A 24,546-nucleotide genomic window follows, 5' to 3' on the forward strand; every position below is an offset into this window, starting at 1 on the left:
TCTGTTGAAATAGGAGCGGCAGGGCTGCGTCCCCGGCACCCGGCCACCTGCATGGCTAGTTTATACCCAGAAATAATTACACGGAAACTGTATTCTTTCAAACACTGCCTGGCCTGGCTGGGTCCAGTTTCTTATTGGCTAGCTCTTACATATTGTTCTAACCCATTTCTAATATTCTGTGTAGCCCATGAGCTGGCTTACCAGAGAGCATCTTAACCTGCGTCTGTCTGGAGCGGGAGAAACATGGCGACTCCCTCACTCAGCTTCTTTTTCCCAGAATCCTCTTCTGTCTACTCCGCCTACCTAATTTTCTATCCAATAAAATGGGCCAAGGCAGTTTCTTTATTAATAAGAAATCACTCCCATATCATTCTTCAGTGGTAACTTTGAGGAATGTTCATCAAAGACTTAGTGTCTTCTGTTCACATATCACTCTATCAAGAGCAAAAATGTCTGTGAATGTCTTCATGCACATATAAGATTAATAAAAGACAGATATAGATGGTCACAGTAGCTGGGCTAGGTTTGTACAGCTATGAGAGAATAACCAAGGAAAGCATCTTAAAGGAGGGAAGACTTAATTTTGCTCATGGTTGCAGTTCATGTCCAGTTGGCTCCATTGCTATGGACCTGAGCCTAGGCAACCCGTGATGGCAGACCATGTGATAGAGTGGAAATTCTCACCTCATAGCAGCCACGGAACTGAACCAAAATGCTAGAAATGAGGACAGAAAGGGGAAGAGACAGCCTTCTAAGGCAGTACCCTAGTGACCTACCCTTTCCAACCTGCACTCAAGTCCTAGCTCTTACCATCTCCCCAGCAACAGCAACACCAGCTTACAAATTCATTGGTGGTTTCGGCATTGGTTAGCACAGAGCCCTCATGATCCCATCACTCTCCTAAGACCAATGGTTGGCTGGCAATCAAGACTTTAACAAACAAGCATTTAGTGTACAATTCAGATTCAGATCACAACAGTCAACCTTTTCAGGTTTTTTCTTTTAAGGGATAAAGAGACAGAGGGATCAAAATGGAAGTCACAAAGAAGTAATTGAACAATTTTAGGTGTTAGTGAAATGCTAAGGGGAAGTGGTTATTTCCTGGAGAATTCATTAATTTTCTTACTAAGTCATTATATATATATATATATATTTCTGTTACCTATTGTTATCTAAAATCTAACTTTCTCTCTTCTATCTATCTGTCTGTCTGTCTATCATCTGTCATCTATCTATCCACCTACCTATTATTTACCTACTTTTAGGAAAATCCAGAAGAATAATTATGAAATCGACAAAAGCAATGTACATAGAAAATGTGGTTTGAACTGAATCCTAAAGCAGTATGGTATAAATTAACTGCAATGTAGGACATCTGTGTTTCCCTTTGGTTAACACAATTATTTGGGGCAGATTACTTGATATGAGTCTTAAAGATAAAGGCTCTGCAGCCAGACTGCTGGCACTGGACTCTTGTCTCTACCAGCAACTGTTGTGCCTTGGAAACAAATGGAGCATCTCTGCTCTTTAGTTCTTTATGTAAATAAAGATAAAAATAAATAGATCCTCCCACTTTAGTTCCATGAGAGAATTAATCAGTTAATTCCCACAAAGCATAGAATTAACCAGTAAGTTCCCACAGCTCATTGTATTACTTAATCTTCTTATGTGTGATTTGGCATACCCTCTCTGTGTAAGACAAAGAAAATAATACATTCCTCGAACATGTGGGAGGTCAGAATGAAGGATACATTCAGAGTGAACAGTCAGTGCAAACAGTGGCTGTGATGTGGGCTCACCCATCATTCACTCATGGATCTAACTAACGGGCACCAATGCACATAACAACTACATAGAACTAATTTCTTTTATGTAGATTGCTTTTACCTTTATTCTGGTAAACATTTGAACTGTGTTTGTTTACTTTTTATTTGGGATCATATGTGCATATGATGGTCAGAGGACAACTTGGGAATCTGTTTGCTTCTTTCACCATGTGAATCTCAAAATAAACTCAGGTCATCAGAGTCATCTCACTGGTCATAACTTTATTCTAATTAATTAAATGCTACACAGATTAGTATTTGAGTGAACAGTTAAAATGAGCAGAGATCACATAGCATTTTATATGCTTTGATTAGTAATGATCACATCAAATGATTCATCATTGGATATATGAAGCTGCACACTATGAAGAAACACATGGAGGTCTCTTCTTTATTATCATTTGCATTTTTCTGCTAGGTGATGACATTGAAGGCTAGAGTTGATCAGGGGGAGCACATAAGAAAGTTCTGAAGTTCTTTACAATGAAGATGAACTCCAGGGATGTCATTTATGCCCTTTGTCCCTTGCCATAAGGAGAAAGAACTAGGTCCAAAACCATATGCAGGTATATCACAATATGGTAAACAGTGGACTGGACAAAGTATTTCCAGATTTTCTATTAGATAAAAAGGAACAAATGATCACATAGGAATTCATAGGGTTGATCAGATAAAAGCAATCACTAAGAAATACTTTTATTTCATTATGACCTAAACTTTTCACCACCTGAACATTTTCTGCAGTCACACATTCATGATCTCATCCACTTTTCAGCACACATTTTTCTTATCTACTACCATCTACATAATCCATAAGGCAGAGAAATTATCATATTAATTTTATAGACTTGACATGTCTTCTGAAGATTATTTACAGTGTGAGTTAATTAGCAAATGTTTAAGATGTATGTCAAAAGAAACCTTGTAGGAATTAGTTGGCCACTTTCCAAATCTACGTGACTGTGTTGAGAAAAAGATGAAGACTGTCTCCCATGTGGATAGAAACAGACATAATGGTGATTCCTTCTCATTTGTGAGTGAGGCATTAGACATTTTGAGGTTGATGGTTTACCAAAAAGAGATAGCCTATTAAGTTTATATTCCTCATTCTAACTATCTATCAACATTCATATATCAATAGGATAATAACCTAAATTTGCTGGGCAGATGCTCAATTTCTTAAAATCAATGGCTATGATGATTCTAAATTATGCTTCCTAACTATATTAATACCAAGTTCATAATAGTTTTTTTACCACAATATGCCACATTCAGAGTTAGAAATTTCTAAGCAAGTTACTGTACATATAATATATTTGACAGAATAATAAGCAGATTCATTGCTTTATTTTTAGTTTTTATACTTTGACAATAGGGCCTTGTTATGTCACCCAGACTGTCAGGCTGGCCTCAAACCCACAACCTTCCTGCCTTAACAGCCTGAATCTTAGGAATAAAGTAGAATAATGTAGAAAAGGCGAATTATTAGATAGTGATCTATTGATTTATTTAGTGATTTACTTAAAACTTTTCCTGTGCTGCCTATTCACCCAGCAAGCATCACCTCACCTGCTACCTGAAACAGAATGACCTGGAGAAATAAATGAAACAATGAGTTGTTGCCCTTAACAACCTAATGACTCCCAGTTATACTTCTGTAAAGTCTTGCTTGCTTGCCTACCCTGTCTTGTGTTTTTATGGTATAAAATGAGAATGTAAACTGTGTTGTAGGAGGAAGGCAGGATCAGAGAGAAGCCATAGAACCGCCAGAGACAGACATGCTGAAACTTTGCTGGTAGGCCATGACCTCGTGGTGATGCACAGATTAGTTGAAATGTGTTAAATTAAGATATAAGAGTTAGGATCAAAAACCCGTTGTAATTGTTCTTGAGTTCTCAGTAGTCCTCATTGTCCACTATGTTCAGCGAGTCCGGTTTTATCCCAGGCTTTTTCAGATCCAGGCCAGCTGGCCTTGGTGAGTTCCCGATAGAACATCCCCATTGTCTCAGTGTGTGGGTATACCCCTCGCGTCCTGAGTTCCTTGCTCGTGCTCTCTCTCCTTCTGCTCTTGATTTGGACCTGAGATTTCTGCACGATCTGGCTTGGAGGGTGGTCCTTGGACTTCCCACAGGGCAGGGAAACTTGATTGCTCTTTGGGCTAAAGAGGAAGGGGGACTTGATCGGGGGAGGGGAAGGGAAATGGGAAGCGGTGGCAGGGAAGAGTCAGAAATCTTTAATAAATTAAAAAAAAAGATATAAGAGTTAGCCAATAAAAAGTTAGAGCTAATTGGTCAAGCCGTGTTTTAATTAATACAGCTTTCTGTGTGGTTACTTTGGTTCTGGGCATCCAGGATGAACAAGCAACCTCTTCCAACAAATTGGCGCTCAGAGTAGTGGACTAAAATCTATTTAAAAACCTGAGAGAGCTTAAAAATACAAGAGAGGGACACAAAAATACAAAGTTTAACACAACTTGATGCTGTTTGCTGAAGGAGTGCCACAGCTCCTTTAAGAGAGTTTTTTTTTTTCCCAGTGATAACAGAAAAGCCACACCAGCTTGAAATGCTGGCTTTCTGGGCTGTACTTCCAGCACAAACTCTGACTCTTTCAGACAGGAGGTCTGGCTACTGAGCATTTGAATAGGGTTTGTGAGCAGCATGCTCTGGCTTGCTGGGTGCCTGAAATTGGAGTGATGTGAGTGGCTCTCAGAGGCATGAGCATCTCTGCCTTGAGGGACTGGATTGGGCAAGCAGAAAGTACTGTATATACAATAATAATGGTGCAGATTAAGTTTTAAGAAGCACTTAACAATTTAAGAAAGTGCTCCTGGACAGTAAAGAATTGCAAATATGCAATAAAGATATATTCCGATGAGTCATAATGTTGGATAAATGTATATAGGCTTGGGAAAGAGAAGAAAAGGAGTATAAAGAGTTATAAAAAAAGTAAATGGTTTTTAAAAAGGTAAAGTCTTTAAAGAGACAAAATAAGAATAAAAATAAATAAGCCACATAAAGATGGAATATACATGGAGAGTCTGGATTATGTATAGTATTGTGTTTTCTTTGAATGTTTTGGCTGTGAATGGGTTAAGTACAGAGAGACATTTCATTGCATGGGCTGCTAAGCTAAACCAGCATATATATTATAAAGGTATCATGACTTCCAAATTTGGATCTAAGGATATGTTGCTTTGGAAAGAGATTTTTCTCTTCTTTCCACAGAGGATGAGTACCTATGGGTTGCTTACAGACTGGTGTGGTTTGATAGTTCATGATCCTCTGAAACATTGCCATGAACACCCTCAAAAATTTACTTAATGCAACTGTTGACTAAAACAAATCTAGGACACAGGATACACCATGAAAGACTGGATTAACAGCACCTCCAAACAGCATGAGCAGTATGAAAAGAATTATGCTCATATTCCCAAATATTGTCTATAAATGTTTTCTTACCTTTAAAGGGGGATATGATATAGATATGAATAATTCACATTGGTATGGACTTGGTTTCACAGTTTATTGATACAAATTTAAGGTTAATTTTGTTATATGTATAATTGTGCTCTTGGTTAAGGTATTATGTTTGTGTAGTTAATTTAAAAATGTAATGTATAATTAAGAAATATGGGTTAATAGATAGTCATCTATAATAGTCAAGATTGTAGTCATGTTAGTTAGGTTTTCTAGATATACAGAGATATATTTTTGTTAGTTAGGTATTCTTCTGATCTTTCAGAGTCTTTCAGAATATTGCATTTAAATGTTTTAAAAATTTAGGACTTTTCATGACAATGAGACATATCTGCTTCTGGCAGCACAAGCTACTTCAAGAGAAAAATGGGCATTGAAGAGGCTCCTTATGGAGTTTGTAAGGTGAACTGGACATACAGGATCCATGGGGAAATGACTGCTGAACTTGCCTAAAGGTGAGATGATCTTTTGGGGTTTGCGCTTCATGAAAGAGTCTGCAGACATTCTGCAGGACACAGAAGAAAGTGGCTGGCAAACTGCCAATATAGGCAGAACTGTCTTTGAAATTTCTTGCTTCATGGAAAAGACTGCTGGATACCATGGGCCTGAAGGCTGAAGATGGATGCCCCAACAGTAGAGAGGAACTTTGGGTGACTGTCCAGGCAGTGAGATGTCTCTGTCAATTCTAGAGTTTTGGAAGTTGCTTAGAATGCATCTCCTGTTTACTAAGGTAATATTATATCCTTCTGGAGTCTTTGATAGAGTTGAAGAATTTATAGTTATAGTTATAGTTTTCCTAAGTTATGATAAAAGATAATGTAGTTATAAATATTGTAACTATAATTCTTGCTTGATAACTGTTTTGTTATATGTAATTTTACTATGTTAAAGCTAAAGCCTTCCTTTTTGTTTAAACAGAAAAGGGGAAATGGTATGGGAGGTCCTTCTGTCAATGTGTTGCTTTTGTTGGTTTATGAATAAAGAACTGGATTGGCCTATAACATGGGAGGAGGAAAGCAGAATCAGAGAGAAACCATGGAGCCACTGGAGACAAATGTGCTAAAAGTTTGCTGGCAGGCCATTACCTCGTGGTGATGCATAGATTACTTGAAATGCGTTAAATTAAGATGTAAGAGTTAACCAATAAGATGTTAGACCTAATGGGCCAAGCAGTGTTTTAATTAATATAGTTTCTCTGTGGTTATTTTGGTTCTGGGCAGCCGGAATAAACAAGCGGCCTCCTTCAACAAAACTGGGCCTGATATCAAAACCTTTTGGGAGTCTGACTTTAGTCAGCTAGTGGCCTCTCCTCTCTTCTACTCTCATTGGTGTTGAAGTGCTTATTCCTCAAAGATTCCTAAAACAAGGATTAGCCACTTGCATCATCTGCTTTCTTCCTCTGGGGTCTGACTTCTATCCAGTTTCCAATAATGCAATGAATCTCTCAATCCATGGTGATTGTGAAAACTGGGTGATGGGATACAGCAGCAAAGAACCCAGTGTAACACAGGAGTGCTTTGGAAAACCTTCTGTTTGCAGTCATAACACAGAGAAAGGGTGGAGAAAAGTGTGTTTGACTCTTGACAAAGAGGACTGCAACATCAGGGCAACTTTGGAGAGAATTCATTGGTGGAGGTGAAAAAAGAGGAATGCATTACATTTCAAGCTCTTCAGATAGACCAAATAGAACAATACCAGAAACACCTGAAGCAAATTATCCAGAATGTCAATCCCAAGTAAATAAAAAATAGTTACTGTCATACTATCATTTATCTTATCAGACTATCAAAAATAGTCATAGAGTGACTTGTGGTTGCAAGGGACTAGGCAAATGGCAAATGGGGAGTATCTTTCTCTCTCTCTCTGTCTCTCTCTCTCTGTTTCTCTCTCTGTGTGTGTGTCTTTGTATGTGTTTCTGTGCCATTCTTCAGGCACCATCCATCTTTATTTGAGACCTAGTCTCTCACCTAGAACTTAGCAAATAAGCTTGGCTGTCTGTCCATCAAGTCTTCGGGATCTGCTTATTGCTGCCTACCGGTGTGGGAGTCATAAGCATATGCTAGCACACCTGGCTTTTTAAAACATAGGTTCTGGGAATCAGAGTCAGATCCCGACACCTGAAAGGCACACATTTTATTGACTAATCCATTTCTCCGTTCCCAGAATGGTTATTGATGGATGTGAGTTTTCTTTTTGTGTTAATGACAGTGTTCTGGAATTAGATTGTGGTGGTAGTCACACAAGGTGTGGATATACTGAAATCCCCTGAAATAATATTTTAAAAGGGTAGATTTTATCATATATAGATTCATAATCTCTCAAATAAAAAGAGTAAATTTCTTAGAGTCATATCTTCCACTTTTAAAATAATTTCAAAGTAAATTCTCGTATGTACTTAGCTACTCCTTATTTATTAATCCTCCTTGGTTTTATTCTCTAATTTTATTTAGTTTTGAACTGTGTTCTCTTCAAATCAGCCAGATTGGTATTTTTTGTAATTGTTCCATCATATTTATTGTAGAAAAATTTGAGTTTCAATAGGCATCTTTGTCAGTGTGAGCCTGGTTGATTTCACAGGTCATAATAATATGCAGTACATTTTTCTATATAAGACATTATTTCATTCATCTTTATAGATTTATGAATCTCCAGGTTTTTCTGTGTGGGTGTGTTTACATTTTTTATTCAACTTTTGTTGGATCCCAAGCTGATACCATGAGTTGGCTCCTGCTACTAGAGCGGAAGTGAGCATGGGTGTACAGGTCTGCTGAGCTGGATCTCTTCAGGCAAACATATGCACATTGTTGCAGCTGGACTCTCTGGTAGCTCTAGTTGTAGTTGTTTGAGATATCTACATATTTATTTCCAGGATGTTTTTACTATTTTTCATTATTACCAATGGAGCCCAGTGGTTCTTTTATCTCTTTCACTTTTACCATTGTCTATTATGGTTTATCTTCTTGATGGGAGATACTAAGGTGGGGGTGAGGGTTGTTTTGTTTGTTTTATACTTTTGAGACAGAGTCTCATGTGGCCCTGGCTAGCCTTGAACTTGCTGTATAACTGACATTGTCCCTGAACTCCTGATTCATCTACTTCCATCCTTCTGTTATGGGATTACAGGCATGTTCTATCATGCAATATTACCGGGGTAAGATAGAATCTCAATGTAGTTTTGAATTACATTTCCGTGATGGCAAACATATTAAATATTTAATAGCTTTTTAAATTTTTTATTTAATTACCTTTGAATTGTTGACAATATTCTACTTACATATAACTTGCTATGATTGTATTCATCCTACCCCACTTTCCCTCCTTTTGTACCAGAGCTTTGACTACAGTTTTGTTCCAACATACCAGTCAGGTCTTGTTATCTCTGATGATTAATAAAAGCTCATCTGAACATGTAAGACAATGTTTACCCGAAGCTGTTCTTCAGCTGGCCCTAGGCCTAACAGAACAGAATTGTGTAGATAAATTTTATAGAGCCAGCAGAACAAATTAGGCAGTATTTGAGGTGAGCCTCAAGCTGCAAAGGCTTAAGCGAGGCTTTGGTAGAAGTAAATATGAAAAAGAAAGGGGAAGGAATGATCAAGACTAATGAATAAGGTGAAGAAGGAAGAAATTCCAGAAAACAAATGGGATACTGTTAAAGAAAACAAAGAGAAACCACATTTTAATATTTTTTAAAAAGTTTATATACACATATTATATGTACATCATTTACCCTGCTTCCTCTCTTCCTTCCAATCTCTCCCTTAACCCCTGATCTCTCTCAAATTCATGGCTTGTTTTTCTTTAGATGTATGTAGATGTGTGTTGTGCCTCTACACGTCTACACCTGTGTGTATATATACATAAATATGTACATCCTGCTTAGTTTAGTTAGTGTTTCTCGTATGTGCATGTTTTTACTTATGGCAACTTGGTATTAGATATTCAGTTGGTAGGCTCATCCCTAGGGAAGACTGATTCTCCCTCTCTCAACAGTCATTAATAGTCTATAGCTCTTTATTTATGGGTAGGACCCCATGAGAGGTCTCTCATGCACGACTTCATGTGATACCCCCACCCCAAGAGTCATGGACTCTAAGAATAACATTGGCACCAGGCATAAAAAAAAACTCCTTTTAAGTTGTAAGATCAGGGAGTCCAGTGAATTCCCCATTCAAGATAAAGTATTGATGTTGCCCTTGGCTACCTCCTAGAATCGTAAAGTAAGTCCTTATTGATGAAGACACCACAAATTGTGGACACAGGTTTCAGAAAAATCTAAGTGAATCTGACCCAGAAGTCTTCTTCCTGTAGATTATCTCATGTAAAATTTTTTTTTTTTTTTTTTTTTTTTTTTTTTTTTTTTTTTTTTTTGTCTCAAGTGTCAAACCTTCTTGCCACTTAATTCCTTGGAACTTCAACTGTGTGCATGTTTGTATGTGTGTGAGTGTGAGTGTGTGTGAGTATGCGTGTGAGATTGTGTGCAGGGGGAGTAACTGGCATGTAGCAAATGTTGTTAAATCATACAATATTTTTTTTTGTAGGATTTTGTTTTTGTCTTGGTTTTACTTCTTCACAAAGGACCCTTGTTGTTTAATCAACCAATTCATTGTTATCATTGAAAGAAAGGAGGAGTTAGCATGTTTTATGAAGATAAACAAAGATTAAATGCCTAGTTTGAGGCCTCTGTATGGGACTGTGGTTTTATACAGAGGCAAAGCAAATTCTTTCAGTTCCAGGTATGAAATGAGTGGTCCACGACTGATGAGAATTGAGAAGTAGGAGGGGAATCTGTGAACATGCCAGAAGAGAGGCGGGGCACCTCTCTAACCATTCCAAAACAAGAGTTAGACCTATATTTGGGACTCAAAACTGAGCCCACAAACCAGTCCATCAAGAAGAGCAGGGTGTTTTATATAGATATTAATGCCCTGAAGCTTGAGTGGAGATATCTTAGAAGGCCTGGGAACCTCAGCATCCTGGCAGACTAGGGCTAAGGAGGGATCAGATCTCATGGCAAAAAAACAAAACAAAACAAAACAAAACAAAACAAAACAATTTGATGTGTTGTTATTGACTGCCTTTGTGGTCTTCATTGTAATTTAATTATGAATCACAGAGCATCAGAAAGGCTATTTGGGACTGAATTCATGTGTAGAGTAAAGATTCTAAATACACTAGGAAGTTGATTTTCACAGCACAGTTTTCAAATCGGTTATCATTAAGTGTACCATTGCTTAAACAGCCAACAGTGGTTTCCCTAAAACTAGTGTTTTCTTCTGACAAATTCCAGCATCTTAATATCCTCTGAACTTGACATTTAATACATATCACTGTATCTTTTCTCTTTTTCACAATACAAGTGATAAATTATATTGATGTTAAATACATATTAACAGTCAACACAGATCCGAAACCAACCACCAGCCCCTGGGACTAAGAAACAGCTTGGCGACTTTCTCAAGTGTGGAGTTCATCAATAAGGGGCATGATGGCAAGCGTGCAAGCATGGCAGTGGCCAGTGACTTCATGATCAGTGCAATGAGCAACAGGAACAATGTATGTAGATGACTCATTGAAGGATCAGGCCCAGTGACTATTGGGGTATAGCCTAAGTCAGAAGGACTCTTGTCTTTTACATGAGAATTGCTGGTCACCAGAAGGCAGGTCTTGTCTTGGCCCTACCATCTGAAGGTAGAGACATCTGGCTTATATGCCCTACCTTCCAGTCCCATGATGGTTACACATCTGCTAGGCAAAAGTACAACCAGAAGACTTCTTGAATAGCATTAGAACCCTGAACAAGCTCTAGCCCTGTAGTCCCAGGAGGGGTAGCTGACTGGAAATAATAGTTTATTTATGACCAATAGGAGCAGCACCTGGGCTCTGAGTAGACTTGGGAGGCATCTTTATGTAGGTCTCACTCCAGCAGGGATCACGGAGTGACCATGCAAATACAGAAGGTCAAAGACTCTATGAAGCCAGAGAAGGGTTGGCTGGTGGCTAGCAGCCCTTGGAGTAGGGAAAGGCATCTTACAGTGTAAGATGAGATAGAAAACCCATACAGGCATAGTAACATGATCCAGAAAGGATAGTACATTTTCTGAAAAGAAACACATCTTTTGTGGTCTGTGATTCAGCATGTAATACTTTCCTTTTGGGTGGAGTGGAGATAGCAGGAGTTTTGGAGAGGAGATAATATCCACACGTGTTTGGGTAAAGATCTATCTTGTGTGAGAAATTCATCTTCAAAAGTAAGAGGCGATTGCTTCTTGGTCAGCCACCTGGATTGGGAGCTGGCAGGCTTGTGGACTGGGATATTTATAATGCCTCTCTAGTGGGTTGTAAAGTCTTCCAAGAGAGGTGCCGATGTCATTCTTTTCTGATTTTCCTGTGTTTATAACCTAATATACTACTGCATCCATTCCGTCAGGCGCTTGATTGAGTGCCTGCCGCAGATGCATGCATGGCTTCCTTATTTTAGTTTTTGAAATTAAAATACAATTACACAATTTCCCCCTTTTTTTCTTCTTTTAAACCTTTCAATTCAGCTCCCCACTAATCACTCAAATTCATGACTTCTGGCATCTTTTATTTAGTTGCTTTGCACACGTGCACGCTTGTGCGTGCACACACACACACACACACACTACAGTCCTAAATATATGAATGCAATTTAATTAGTCCATATAATGTTTATGTATGTATATGATTCCAGAGCTGACTATAAAAGGTGCCACACCAGAGCTTAGTGGACAATTTTGCTTCCTCTGAAGGCAGGATTCCAAGGTATACTTAAGATTGTCACTGTGGTGCACCCTTAGGATCAGCATCTATCAAGGAAGAAGACACATTACACTGGAGGTGTAATGATAGCCTTAGGGGACTCCATGGTTACCTCTGGAGGTAGGAAGGCCTCTGAAATTGACTGCTGTTGGTAATGAACATGCCCTAATACTATATACCATTTCTTCCACCAGTTACATGGGGAAAGGTCTGATATTGGGCAAGGTTATGGCCTCTTTTTTTTTTAAATTTTATTTTGTTTTTTTTTTTTTTTTTAAGACAGGGATTTTCTGTGTAACAGCCCTAAATGTCCTGGAACTAGCTTTTGTAGATTAGGCGGGACTTGAACTCACAGAGATCTGCCTACCTCTGCATCCTGAGTGCTGGTATTAAGGCTGTGCTCCACCACCACCCTGCCCAAGGTTGTGTTCTTTAACTGAGCCCACAAAAAGGTGCCAACACAGTCACCAACAGACAGCTTTCTCAGTGGGTTTTATAGTAGCCATAGGATGGAGCACATTAACCTCCAGGAAAAGGGAAAGTCATTCTTCAGAGGTAATCCTCTACATTGGGGTACCCCATTAAGACCAAGGAGTGCTGGAGCCCATGATGTTAATCATACCTCAGTTTCTACTACTTTTGTCAACATGGTCTGAAAATTTGCTGTCAGTAACTACCAAAGATGCTAGGAGAGTATTATTCATGTTGAGGTTATCTTCAGATAGATCATTTAAACAACTGTTGGCTGAACCATACTCAGCTGTAGATGTTGCTCTCTCTCTCTCTCTCTCTCTCTCTCTCTCTCTCTCTCTCTCTAAGAGAATTGAACTACATTTAGGATGGAAGAATGTAAAACAAGAACTATGATGAAGAGCAACCATAGCAAGAAGAAAATCCCTGGCAAGTAGCCTCTGTTGGATGCCTCAGGGAACCCTTATTTTATAGAGAAAAGCAGCTTAAGTAGAAGCAAAACCCGTGAAGCCATAGGCTGACTTGCACACCTGATTCCTAAGAACGGAAGGGTTTCCTGGGAAACTTAATTGTCTCGTGCTGCAAATATAAAATGGAATGGTTGGTATTCAATTGTAGGGAGCAATACCAAGGACAGCCCATTCCAAGTCCTTGTCTGTGAAAATCAGCAGATATCACACCTGCTGCTGAGGGCTTCTGCCAAGCCAAGCCCTACTGCTGCAGTATACTGTGTTGCTGTCCTGTCTACTCGGAGCTTTGCCTGTCTTCAGGGACAGAGCTCCTCCAAAAGCAAGTTCAACAGGTTCTTTGGCAGCTAGAACCTGTGGGGAATGGTGACGAAAGGGAGTTTGACATGTTTGGAAACATTCAGACTTGGGATGTAAGCTGCAAGGAACATATTTACTCTGCTTGTTTAGTACCACAGGGGTTTGGACCCTGTGGATCTTCTGAAAAGTACAAAAGGCTCTTGCCAAGTCACCGATTTGATACTTTGGTCAGTGATTAAAGGGCAGCTGCTAAACTAGTCTGAATTTAAAATAGCGTGTTTCCCGTGTGTTAGCATTGTCTTTCTCATCTCTACAGGCCTTAATAGTGTGTTTCCCCTGTGTTAGGATGGTCTTACTCAATTTTACAGGCCCAAGTAGCGTGTTTCCCATGTGTTAGGGTTGTCTTTCTCATCTTTACAGATCTGAATAGCATGTTTCTCGTGTGTTAGCATTGTCTTTCTTGTCTTAACAAGCCTGTTTTCTTTAATTCAAGACTTTATATTTGGTATTTGAATTTGGACAGAATCAAAATGTGTATTTTCCTTGTAGAAACTAAGCAATCAAGAGGGTCATCACAGAGCTGAAAGAGTGATAGCCAATCACCGGCAATAAGTTTCTCAAATTTACTTTACATTCATAGGAGCCACATCTTGTATAGGGTTGGGAGAATGATTTTAACATAATTATACTTTTGTTTTTATATGAGTAAGTTTATTAAGTATAAATCAATCAAATTAAAGGAATAAATAGCAAGATATATGTTGAGAGAGGGCCCTTTTTCCACCCCAGCTGCCCAGCTAGCTTACACCCAAAATAACCACACAGAAATTGTATTAATTAAATCACTGCCTGGCCCATTATCTCTAGCCTCTTATTGGCTAATCCTCACATCTTAGTTTAACCCATCTCCATTAATCTGAGTATCGCCACAGTCTGTGCCTCACTGAAGATTCTAACCAGCATCCATCTGAGGCAGAGGAGGATCCATGGCTTCTCCCACTCTGTTCTTCTTCCCAGCACTCAGTTCTGTCTTCTCTGCCTACCTATGTTCCACCCTGTCAACTGGGCCAAGGCAGTTTCTTTATTCATTATCCAATAAAAGCAACATTTGAACAGAAGGAACTCCTACACCAGATGATATGCAGATAGATGATTGATAGGTATGTAGATAGATGAGAAATCACAAAACATTATCATATTGGGTTCTCTCAACATCCACAGAAGGTGACTTGAAGCATCCGCTGGCATTCTGGATTGAGCTTTCTTTCCCTGGATGAACTTCCGATGATGGAGACTCCATTTTCTCTTTCCCTACTGGAACTGGTTTTGCATCATGTGGTAAGCAACTGTGACCCAGTCTACTTTTTAAGAGCTTAGTGTTTGACTATGGGGATTGTTTTGGTTGTTGCCTGCCACAGAATTGGGGGCCATCCAATCCCCAACTTCATAAACATATTTGGGTCTGAAGTGCTGCGAAGAAGGGACATCAGCTTCTAGAAACAGTTCCTTTTTAAATGAGTTTACAAAGCACATGGCAATTTATTTACCTATATAATACATAGTACTCCCAATCTCATAGAAGGCTTTAGAATGGTTTTGAAAAACTTACCTTTTACAGAACTTGGAGACTAGATTTTGAAGAATTCCAACAGATTCTAATGATTTGCATTATCTTTGTAGGTTCTATGGGTTTCAGTAGGTAGTGATGATTTTGAAAGAAGAAAGAAAGAAAGCCATGTGATTGTGATTTGAAATCCTGTCTGGTGTAACCCTCTCTTTGTGTTTCCTTGGAATTCCTCTTTGTGGCAGAACTTTCAAAGCCTCACGTTGATACACGTGTGTTCTTTGTTCATGTTAGATTGCAATGTAGTAGAAATAGTTACTGTGAAGGGAAGTCTTTCTATTTTATGTGTATGAGTGTCTTTTGAGTGAACATATGTCTGTGCCACATGTGTGTGTAGTGCCTGTGGAGGCCAGAAGAAGGTGTTACACTCCTTTGTACTAGAGTTACAAAAGCTTGTAAGCTCCTATGTGGGTGCTGAAATTGAACCTGAGCCCTTTGGAAGAACAATCTGTGCTTTTTATCCACTGAGCCATTTCTTCAATCCTGTGTACAGTGAAGTCTTAAGAGAATGTTATCAGGGGCCTTGAGAGATGGCTCCGTGGTTAAGAGCACTGATTACTCTTTCAGAGGACCAGGGTTCAATTCCCAGCACCCACATGGTGGTTCACAACTGTAATTCCGGTTCCAGGGGATGTGACGCCCTCTTCTGTCCTCTACAGGAACTGCACCCATGAGATGCATGTGTATACATGCAGGCAAAACACTCATATGCATGAAATAAAAAATAAAATCTTTTAGAAAAGAAAGAAAATGTTATAAGTTATATGAGAACTAGCTGTCTGTCTGTCTATCTGTGTAAGCCATCTAAAGAAGAAATATAGGAGGGAATGAGGAAGGGATGCTTACAGAATATTATTCCTTAAAAGGGTCTATAGGCCTATAGGACAGTAGCAAGGATTTCTTTGTGCCTTCTGAAAACATGCAAGGTGGAGAGAATGTTAAACATTTTCAGCGCTGGGAAATGTAACTAGTGTTCCTGATCTCAATACTTTATTGCCATTGTTGGACGATCCTATCTTTGCTATACTTTCATGCCAAAGCAAAGAAACGGTTCCTGCTCTCTCATTAGTCACAGCCATACCACAGTTGTCTTTGAACAGCTGTGCGGCAGAACTTCACGCTATAGAAAGACCGTCATCATGTTTCTGAGGGTGGAGGTTTTCTGCCCTACTTTCTTTTCTTTTTTAAAAAAGTGTTTGTATTTCATGTGTATGAGTGCCTGCATGCAATTCTGTACACCACCTGCCTTTGCTACCAGTGGAGGCCCAGAAAAGGGCATTTGATTATTTGGGAGTGGGGTATAGAAGGTTGTGAAGTGTCACTCGGATGGTGAGAACCAAACCCAGGTCCTCTGCAAGGGCAAAAAGTGCTCTTAACTGCTGAGTCTTCTCTCGAGTTCACTATTTTTTTGAATCTTGTATCAAAACTGATCCTTTCTTACTTCTTTATTGACCGCATAAGTACAATTCTAATGAAGTCAACTATTAATCAGTCTTTACAAATCTAAGGCCCCTTGTTCACTTTTGGTTCCATTTAGGTGTCAGATGGATGTGCCAGTGCATGCCTTTAATTCAAGTACTTGGGAAGCAGAGGCAGGTGATTCTCTGGGGTATGAGGGTAGCATGGTCTACATGACAACATCCAGCCCAACCAGGGTCACACAGTGATCTGTATCAAAACAACAAAAGTTTAGGAGAATACATTATTTCTACCTATTGATTATGGGGAAAAAAGTTCCATGGGAACTGGATCGATTTATTCTTACCCACAGCTGTCATATTTCTTTTCTGTCATGTTTAATCCTGATGGTAATTACTACAAGAAAATACCCGGCATGGAAAGATGTATGTTTATGAATAGCTTGATTTTCTTGATAAATGTTGGAGAAATATGGGCTCTTGAGGTGCAACAGCAGCTTAGGGCAAAGAGATTTGAAAGTGTGGGCTCATGTTTCTCCTTCCACTTCGCACAGTGAAAATCAAACTAGAGCGGTAAAGAAAAATGACTTTTCATCTTGAGTGTAGCTGAGATATCTTAGAGCCTGTGTCCCCAGTCTTACAACCTTTTTCAGTTTTGAAAAGAAAAATAAATTAAAATCAGATAAAGGAAGGTTCTGGAATGTTGAAGGTCAACTAGGAGAACTATATACTGTCATTCACTGGCCAGAATGATAATTTGCCTGCACTCTAGTCTAGACTGAACTTCCATCTGTCAAAGATTTATGCATTAACCATAATCTTTCTCCTCCTCCAAAGTTCAGACCTTTCTGGAGAGTATCTATTGTACATTTCTAAGGCTTTTATCTGTACTATCAGCAAGCCAACAAAGGGGTTGATTTGATACTATAGAAAAGAGGGGTACAGGAAAAAGTTTAAATTACCATTTAATTTCAACCTAACATGTCACACGAATAACTGCATTACTTTTCTATTGCTGCTATGACAAACTACCAAAAAAATAAGTGGTTTGAATAAAACATTTATTATCTTATAGTTATACAGGTTAGAAATCTGAAATGATTCTTTCTGGGCTAAAATCAAGATGTTGGAAAGACATTCCTCCCCCCCCCACACCCCAACACCTGGGGACTTTCTTGGGGTTGGGGATAATCTATTTCTTTCTCTTTCTCCTGTTTTAAGAGGCTTTCTCCAGTTCTTGGCTTCTGTCCATTTCTTTCACCTCAAAGCCAGCATCAGTGGATGATATCTTGATAATGCTTTCTTCTGTTCTCTTTTGTCTCCTTGTCATTTTAACGGTCGCCATTCTTGCATTAAGCCTACTTATAACACATGGTAAATGCTTTATTGCAAGGTCAGCCGAAAAGCATTTAAAACTTAATCAGCAGTCTTAATTTTCCTTCTCTGATACATCACATACGTTCAGAGGTTCCAGAGATTAAGAAGTAAAGTTTTTAGATAGGGTCCTTATCCCGCCTAATACAGGTTATAAAAGATATATACACAACTCTAACTAAATAAAAGTTTATTTATTATTTGTTTAGGTGTTTCCAGATATACAGTCGCCTAAGTGACCACTGAAGGACCTATGCTCTTATGTCCTCTGTCTCTCCATCTCCAAGACTCGGAGTCTTCTCTATTCTGTGTATGGGCACAAAGGGAGTTAAAGTCTGTAGGCATGGACTGATGGGCCAGGCCTGGAAAAAAATGTCACTTTCTTTAATAATTCATGGACAATTTTCTTAGTTATTGAAGTGCAAATGAAGCTGGGAAAGGTAGCTCATGATGTGCTTGGTACAGGAGAGCAAGGAGTTTGATGAACTGTATCAGTCTCTCTTGTTCTGTTTTTCCACTTGCCAAGCTACGGCTTTTATTCTCCAGCTACATATAGAAGATACTTGTCCTTCCTACCTGCTGGTAGAAAACCCAAGACTCCTCCTGTTCATTGTATCAAGTTCTTGTCTGGTCTTCATGTAAAAGCTTTTGGTAGTCAGATTGGTTCTGCTGAAATATAATGAACCCAACACTAATTTTAAAGTTTATAAATCAGTCTTTATCAACATGATTATGTAAAGCCAATATAGCTCTCAATCATTTGATTTATAGTTGATTTTATATGCCAAGAGCTACATTTGAATTTTTCATCACAATAATTCTCTTATCTGATTCCCTTTTTTACTGCTTCACCTACTGCTAGAGGCGGTACAATCATAACCTCTGGGAGCCAGCTAAAATAATATTTTAAGATCACATCCTTGAACTAATCATTTTTAGAGTTTTTTTTTTAAATTTTTTTTACAACTGCTTGTTTTCACTACATGTTCCTCCAAAGTCCTTTTATGTTTACCTCTATGACTCAGAGTGTAGAAGCAGTGGAGTTTACCAACCTGAAACTTTGATGTGCAGATCTACCCTGATTTCTGCTTAAAAACCAATGAGTTTTTATACGTTTCTCTCTTTGTGTAGTATGTTGTTAAAGTAGGCCAAGACTACCCTGGATAAAATTCCTTTCAGCTGTGTATCTGAGAGTCGAAGGTTCAATGAGCGCATGTGATTTGGTACGCTCTTTATGCTTCCATTGTACTCCGGACTCCTATCATATTTTCTCCAATAAAATGGCCTGGACTGTGCCTCCATTGCTTTAACACACTTCATTTTTCAGATCAGTTTTTCAACTTCTCATTAGCATTATGTCAGTGACACAAAATTTACGCCTTTCTGATAGTACCTATTTCAAAACTCTGAGTTTTAATTAATTAGAGTATTAGGTACTGTAAATGCATCGCGTAATCTCTGAGATTCAGCATCATCACATCTATTTTCAGATTATATCATGGTTAGAAATGCACATTCCTGGACAGAAAGCCTTGCATGTGTTTATTCAAACAATCTGGTTCTTGCTAATTCATAGTTCTCCCCTATATAGGGCTCCAAACCTTTCCCATTTTAGAGACAGATGTGAAAAGATGCTAGAGGCATTTGTGAGATTCTGTTAGGATCTTTGCCTAATTGTCATGATGGACGTGTCTGGCCTACAATCTCTTGGCCACTTTGAACTATATTTGTCTGTTATTACAAAAACTGATATGAACTATCTTGTATACATGTATAGTGTCAAATAACCATGGGCTTTGGTGTCTGTGCAGTTTCTGTCCTGACAAACGACTCATAACTGAGTAAATGGGTGTGTTCCATCTGATATGTTATGTAGTATACCTTTTGGATCTATGAACTATTAATGACATTGCTGAACACTGCACAATATGAATGTTCCAAATAACTAATAGTTTTTAGGTGTTGAAAGTATGGTACACAGATCACAGGTTATTCGTGTGTTCAACTGCATTATTGCATATTCACTACATAATGGACATAGTGTTAGCCCTATGATAATACAGATTTTTGCTTTATTTATTTAACCTCAAAATAAACCCCTCATTATTCCAGGAATGGGATGCATTTACATAAATAGCCAAAACTGTGTATATTCATTATAAAAATTGTAAATATCATATAGGAAAACACAGCTGTTCTACTACTAAAGAAATAAGGCCGGGAAACTTAGAAAATACTCAGCAACCAAGTAGTCTAATTTTTGAATAATATAAGTAAATATCAATGAGAAAAAGAGGGACTGGAGAGATGATGGGTCATCAGTAAAGAGCACCTGATGCTCTCGTAGAGGACCAGGATTCAGTTCTCAGCACTATCATGGCAGCTCAGGACCACCTGTAACTCCACCTCCAGGCGACCCTTTTCTGGCTGCTGCAGGAAGTGTATGTATGTGGGACACATACATGCACATAGACAAAATACTCACACATGAAATAAAAAAAATGTTTGAAGGAAAAAGTAATGCCTTGTTTTTGTTTTTTTTTTAATTTTATTTTTTGTTTTGCTAAAAGAATGTATTATCTCATTAAATTAGAGAGGTTTTATGAGTGGAGAGTTATCAAAACGCAGAACACACGGCACCAAAGAAGCAAAATGTCAGCGCCGTTCAAAAAGGTCAGTCGTTTGTCTAGTTCAGTGGAAAACAAAAGCTATCTTGACATCTTAAACCCCGGGATGGTGTTTAAAGCAAGAAACCAGCAAAGCCATTTCCCTGCTTTCGGCGGTTGCCATTGTTGATGCTGAAGAGCAGCTGGAACGAAAACGAGAAACGGCCCGAGTTTGTTTTTGAGATGCTGCAATGCAACACTTGGGCGACCTCCTATGATACTCGGCCCCTGTTGGGTCTGACGAAGGCAGACATTCATTAAGCCTTTCACCACCAGCCATTGGAGCCCATCCATTTCATGCGAGTAGACAAACCACAAGTATTTCGTTCCGTATATCAGTACCAGAAGCTAGGAGCATGGAATGCACACAGCGTGCTTTGAACCTCATAATTGTTCCTTATAATAATAAATTCTTACATTTGAACCTGTGAGTTATCAAGGAAAAAGAAACACAAAGCCGCTTTGGTTAAAGGATAGACTTAAAATAACAGGAATTATGGAGATGGAAAAATACCACTTTGCTTTGTTGGCCCAGGGATTTATGTTTGGGGAAAAAATGATTCAGAGGTGAGGGCCTTTCTTGGCCATTAACAAATTGTAGAAGCATTTGCATCCCTAACAATGGATGAAGTGTAAATGATAGGAGGGACAGGTTGTGGCTAAGAAAAAGGAGGTAAGATGCATAAGAAAATTTATTATTGAAAGTTGCTTCACCCTTTAGTAGAGAGTAAGGACAATAGTGCTTTAAACTGGGTTGTAAGAATTGATTAAAAGTGATGTAGTCATAGAAACAGTAGGTTTCCCCAGACATTTCTGTATACTCGGTCCATGCTTATCAGATTCCGAGTCTTAGACAAATAAACTCCAGATGGAAGAAACAATCAAACATTTAAGTGTTAGAAACCCAATGGCAGAGAGAGAGAGAGAGAGAGAGAGAGAGAGAGAGAGAGAGAGAGAGAGAGAAAAAATAAGGGGAAAAGAAAGAAGGAAAGGAAGGCATTTCCCCCCCCCCCCAAATAGCAGAAATCAAAAGGAAAGATAAGTTTCGTAACTGAAATTCCAATACACATAAAATTTCCTTAGGTTCAAAACTTCACACGATAATGTCTGTATTCAGAAAGATTAACTCTGAAGATGGTGACTCTGAATCCAACTTGAGTTACATGGAAAGTTTGGATCAGGCCAGTACATATGGAGACGCTGTCTCAAAACAAATTATATTAACAAACTACAGGTTATAGAAATAATTTTATGAAAGCAAGAAGGACTTATATTTTCCCACGACTGTCCACAAGTTTGCGACAAGATAGTAAGTTCAGGGTTTAATGCTATAGCCAACGTATTAAGTGAGCAAATATAAATAATAAATATGCTAAACAAAAGATGACAAATTATTCTAATAATAAGAGATCATTAAACTACCATTTTGCCTATTAAATCATAAGAAACTATTAACACTTTTATAGATCATTTTAGGATTAATCCTTCACAGTTGGTAACATTATGAACAGGAAATAGGACAAAATAAAATGCTTTCTTTCTTCCCAATGCTTCCATAATAAGGCTTAGGGAATATAGCAGAAGAAGGAGCAGAATACAGGACATGAGAACAGGGTGGAGAGCTGTGGAATGCTGTCTTCTGGACACAGTGGAGCTAGCAAACTCACAAACTCACTGGAGCTCTGGTTGCCTGGGCTAGAACTGCACATGACCAAGTCAATCAAACTTCCAGCCTAGGACTGGTGTTGGGTTTACCAGGTCCCTCCCTGATCTGAGGCTCTATAGATAATTGATGGCCAGTGGGTGGTGGAAAACCATTCTTTGCCAGAAGTTTTGCTATTGGTAAGCTGCCTATGCTCCTAGGAACAGCTCATCTGTGTATGTGTGGGTAGGACTAATGGACATAATAGATTGTTAAAAAAAAAAAAAACAAAGTAAAAGGCATGACTGTGACAGAGGACATGTTATGGAGGATCTGGTGGTACTTGGAAGGAGTATATGGGGAGGAGATATGCCACATTTCATTGTATATATCTATGAGTTCTCAAACAGATTACATGTATGAAAAATAAGCTCTCTTATTTTTCATAAGCCGTGAATTTATTTGTATATGATTTGGGAAACCTGTAAAACTCCATGATCTACATACTTTGAGTCTTAGAATGAAAATAATGGGAAATGGCTATACTTAACAAAACAATAGTATGATGAAGTTGTGTGTTGACCCTTCTGACTTTTGTAGCAGACAAAAGTCTCCCCATAATCTATAATTTGCACACAGAAACAACATGCAAACGCCCTGTCCACTCCTGCCTCGGGTGTCATAATCTAACTAAATATGGTAAGTAAAAACTTTATCTTCGACTTCTGTACCCTGGATTCTGTTTTCTCGCATCCTGCTTGATGATGTGGGTTCCAGTAGGAGAAATAGAGATTTGAAAATGATTTGCCAGGTGCTGAAGCTGTAATCTGGTGTGCAGCATTGTATTTTGTGATTTCCTTAGAGAACTGCTCATATCATGCATGATTCTCTTGAGTCAAAGCCCCATCTTAAGTCATGACTGTGACATCTGTCTGTAGCGTGACTTCTAATTTGTCTTAAGAATAAAACCCAGAGTTAGATATTGTGGTAACTGCGGAAAGATCAGAGAAGTAAAGGAGCCAGGCACTAGAGAGACCTTTTATCTCTACAGAATCCTCAGACCAAAGTGGGCAAGATCCTGTCTCCACAAATCGTCAGACTGGATGCCCTGAGCGCCTGTCTCCTCCTGCCTTATATTACTCTCTTCGCCTAAGCGTATCTTGCCCTGTCTCCACCTCCCTAGTGCTGAGATTAAAGTGTCTCCCAAGTACTGGTATTAAACATGTGTGCTGCCACTGCCTGGCCACTATGGCTAACTAGTGGCTAGCTCCACACACTGATCTTCAGGAAAACTTTTTATGTTATCACAAACAAAATATCACCACATCTATCTATTCTTTTGCTTCTCGGGCTGTCTCCAGGCAGCCTCCTCATCTTTTCTTTCAGCCTGGACAGGCAATTTCCCCGTTGGCTTCTTCCAACTCATTCCTTGTGCCATATCTAGTGCACAAAGTGATTATATTTCTCTCCAAGTTCAGAGCAAAAGATATTTCTTCCCCCCAGCCACCTCTTGTCATTAAATTTTGCAGGCAAGATCCAACCTCTTTGTTTCCCCAATTCTTCACATATCGAGAACTAAGAAGCCTAAACCATTCTGGCGTCAATTAAAAAACTAGGGAAGGAAATACTGAGCAATGCTGACTATTGTTCCCAAAATTATGTATCTATCTTTCTAATGAACAGTTGCCTTTCGTTTTTCTCTTTTAAAATGGAAAGCAGGTGAGAGACCAAGATAGGAAGCATCTGTTGTGGATAACAATTTTGCAGACCATATATCAATGGTCAGATACTTCAAGAAGGCAGATAACTTTACTCTTCACTTTTGAAATCCAAGTAGAACTGAGGCAACAGGCGATATCCTGGTTAGATGTTACACACATTAAAACTGTCTTCAAAATGATCTCTCCTTATTCTGTGGGAAGAAAACACGCACTCAGAAAACGTGAAAGCTATGTGCATTAAGATGGTAATTGTACTCATTATTTTTCTGTTTCTGTGAAGCAGTGTCACCAATAGAAGTGACTCGACTCGTGGAAGAGTTTACTTCAGCTTTCAATTTCAGTGGGAGATTCAATAATGTCAGGGGAAGCAGGGTAGCAGGGGAGGCTCCAAAGCAGGAAGCTAAGAGATCACATTACCGTGAATATGCAGGAAGCAAAGCGATTACATCACTGTGAATGTACAGGAAGCAGAGGGAGAAAACTGGGAGTGGGTGAGGTTATAAACCCTCCAAGCCTGCTCCCAGTAGTAGCACCACTGGCTGGGTACCAAGTGTTCAAATATATGGACTATGGGGGACATTTCTCATTCAAACCATGACAGTACTCATGATACTCATTGGAAGAACACAGAATTTCACTCCTGTGATGAGTTTACCAGTAATACTTTTTGATGAGTAATGGGAAATACCGTTTAAGGAGTTTTAACCACTACTTGATTCTTCATGTACTGTGATTTCTCTGCTGGTGACGTCCAGATTTCTTCCAATCAGACTACAAT

The sequence above is a fragment of the Alexandromys fortis genome, unplaced genomic scaffold (assembly GCF_014885135.2).
Source record: "Alexandromys fortis isolate MF-2015 unplaced genomic scaffold, M_Fortis_MF-2015_v1.1 scaffold_39, whole genome shotgun sequence".
Lineage (NCBI taxonomy): Eukaryota > Metazoa > Chordata > Mammalia > Rodentia > Cricetidae > Alexandromys > Alexandromys fortis.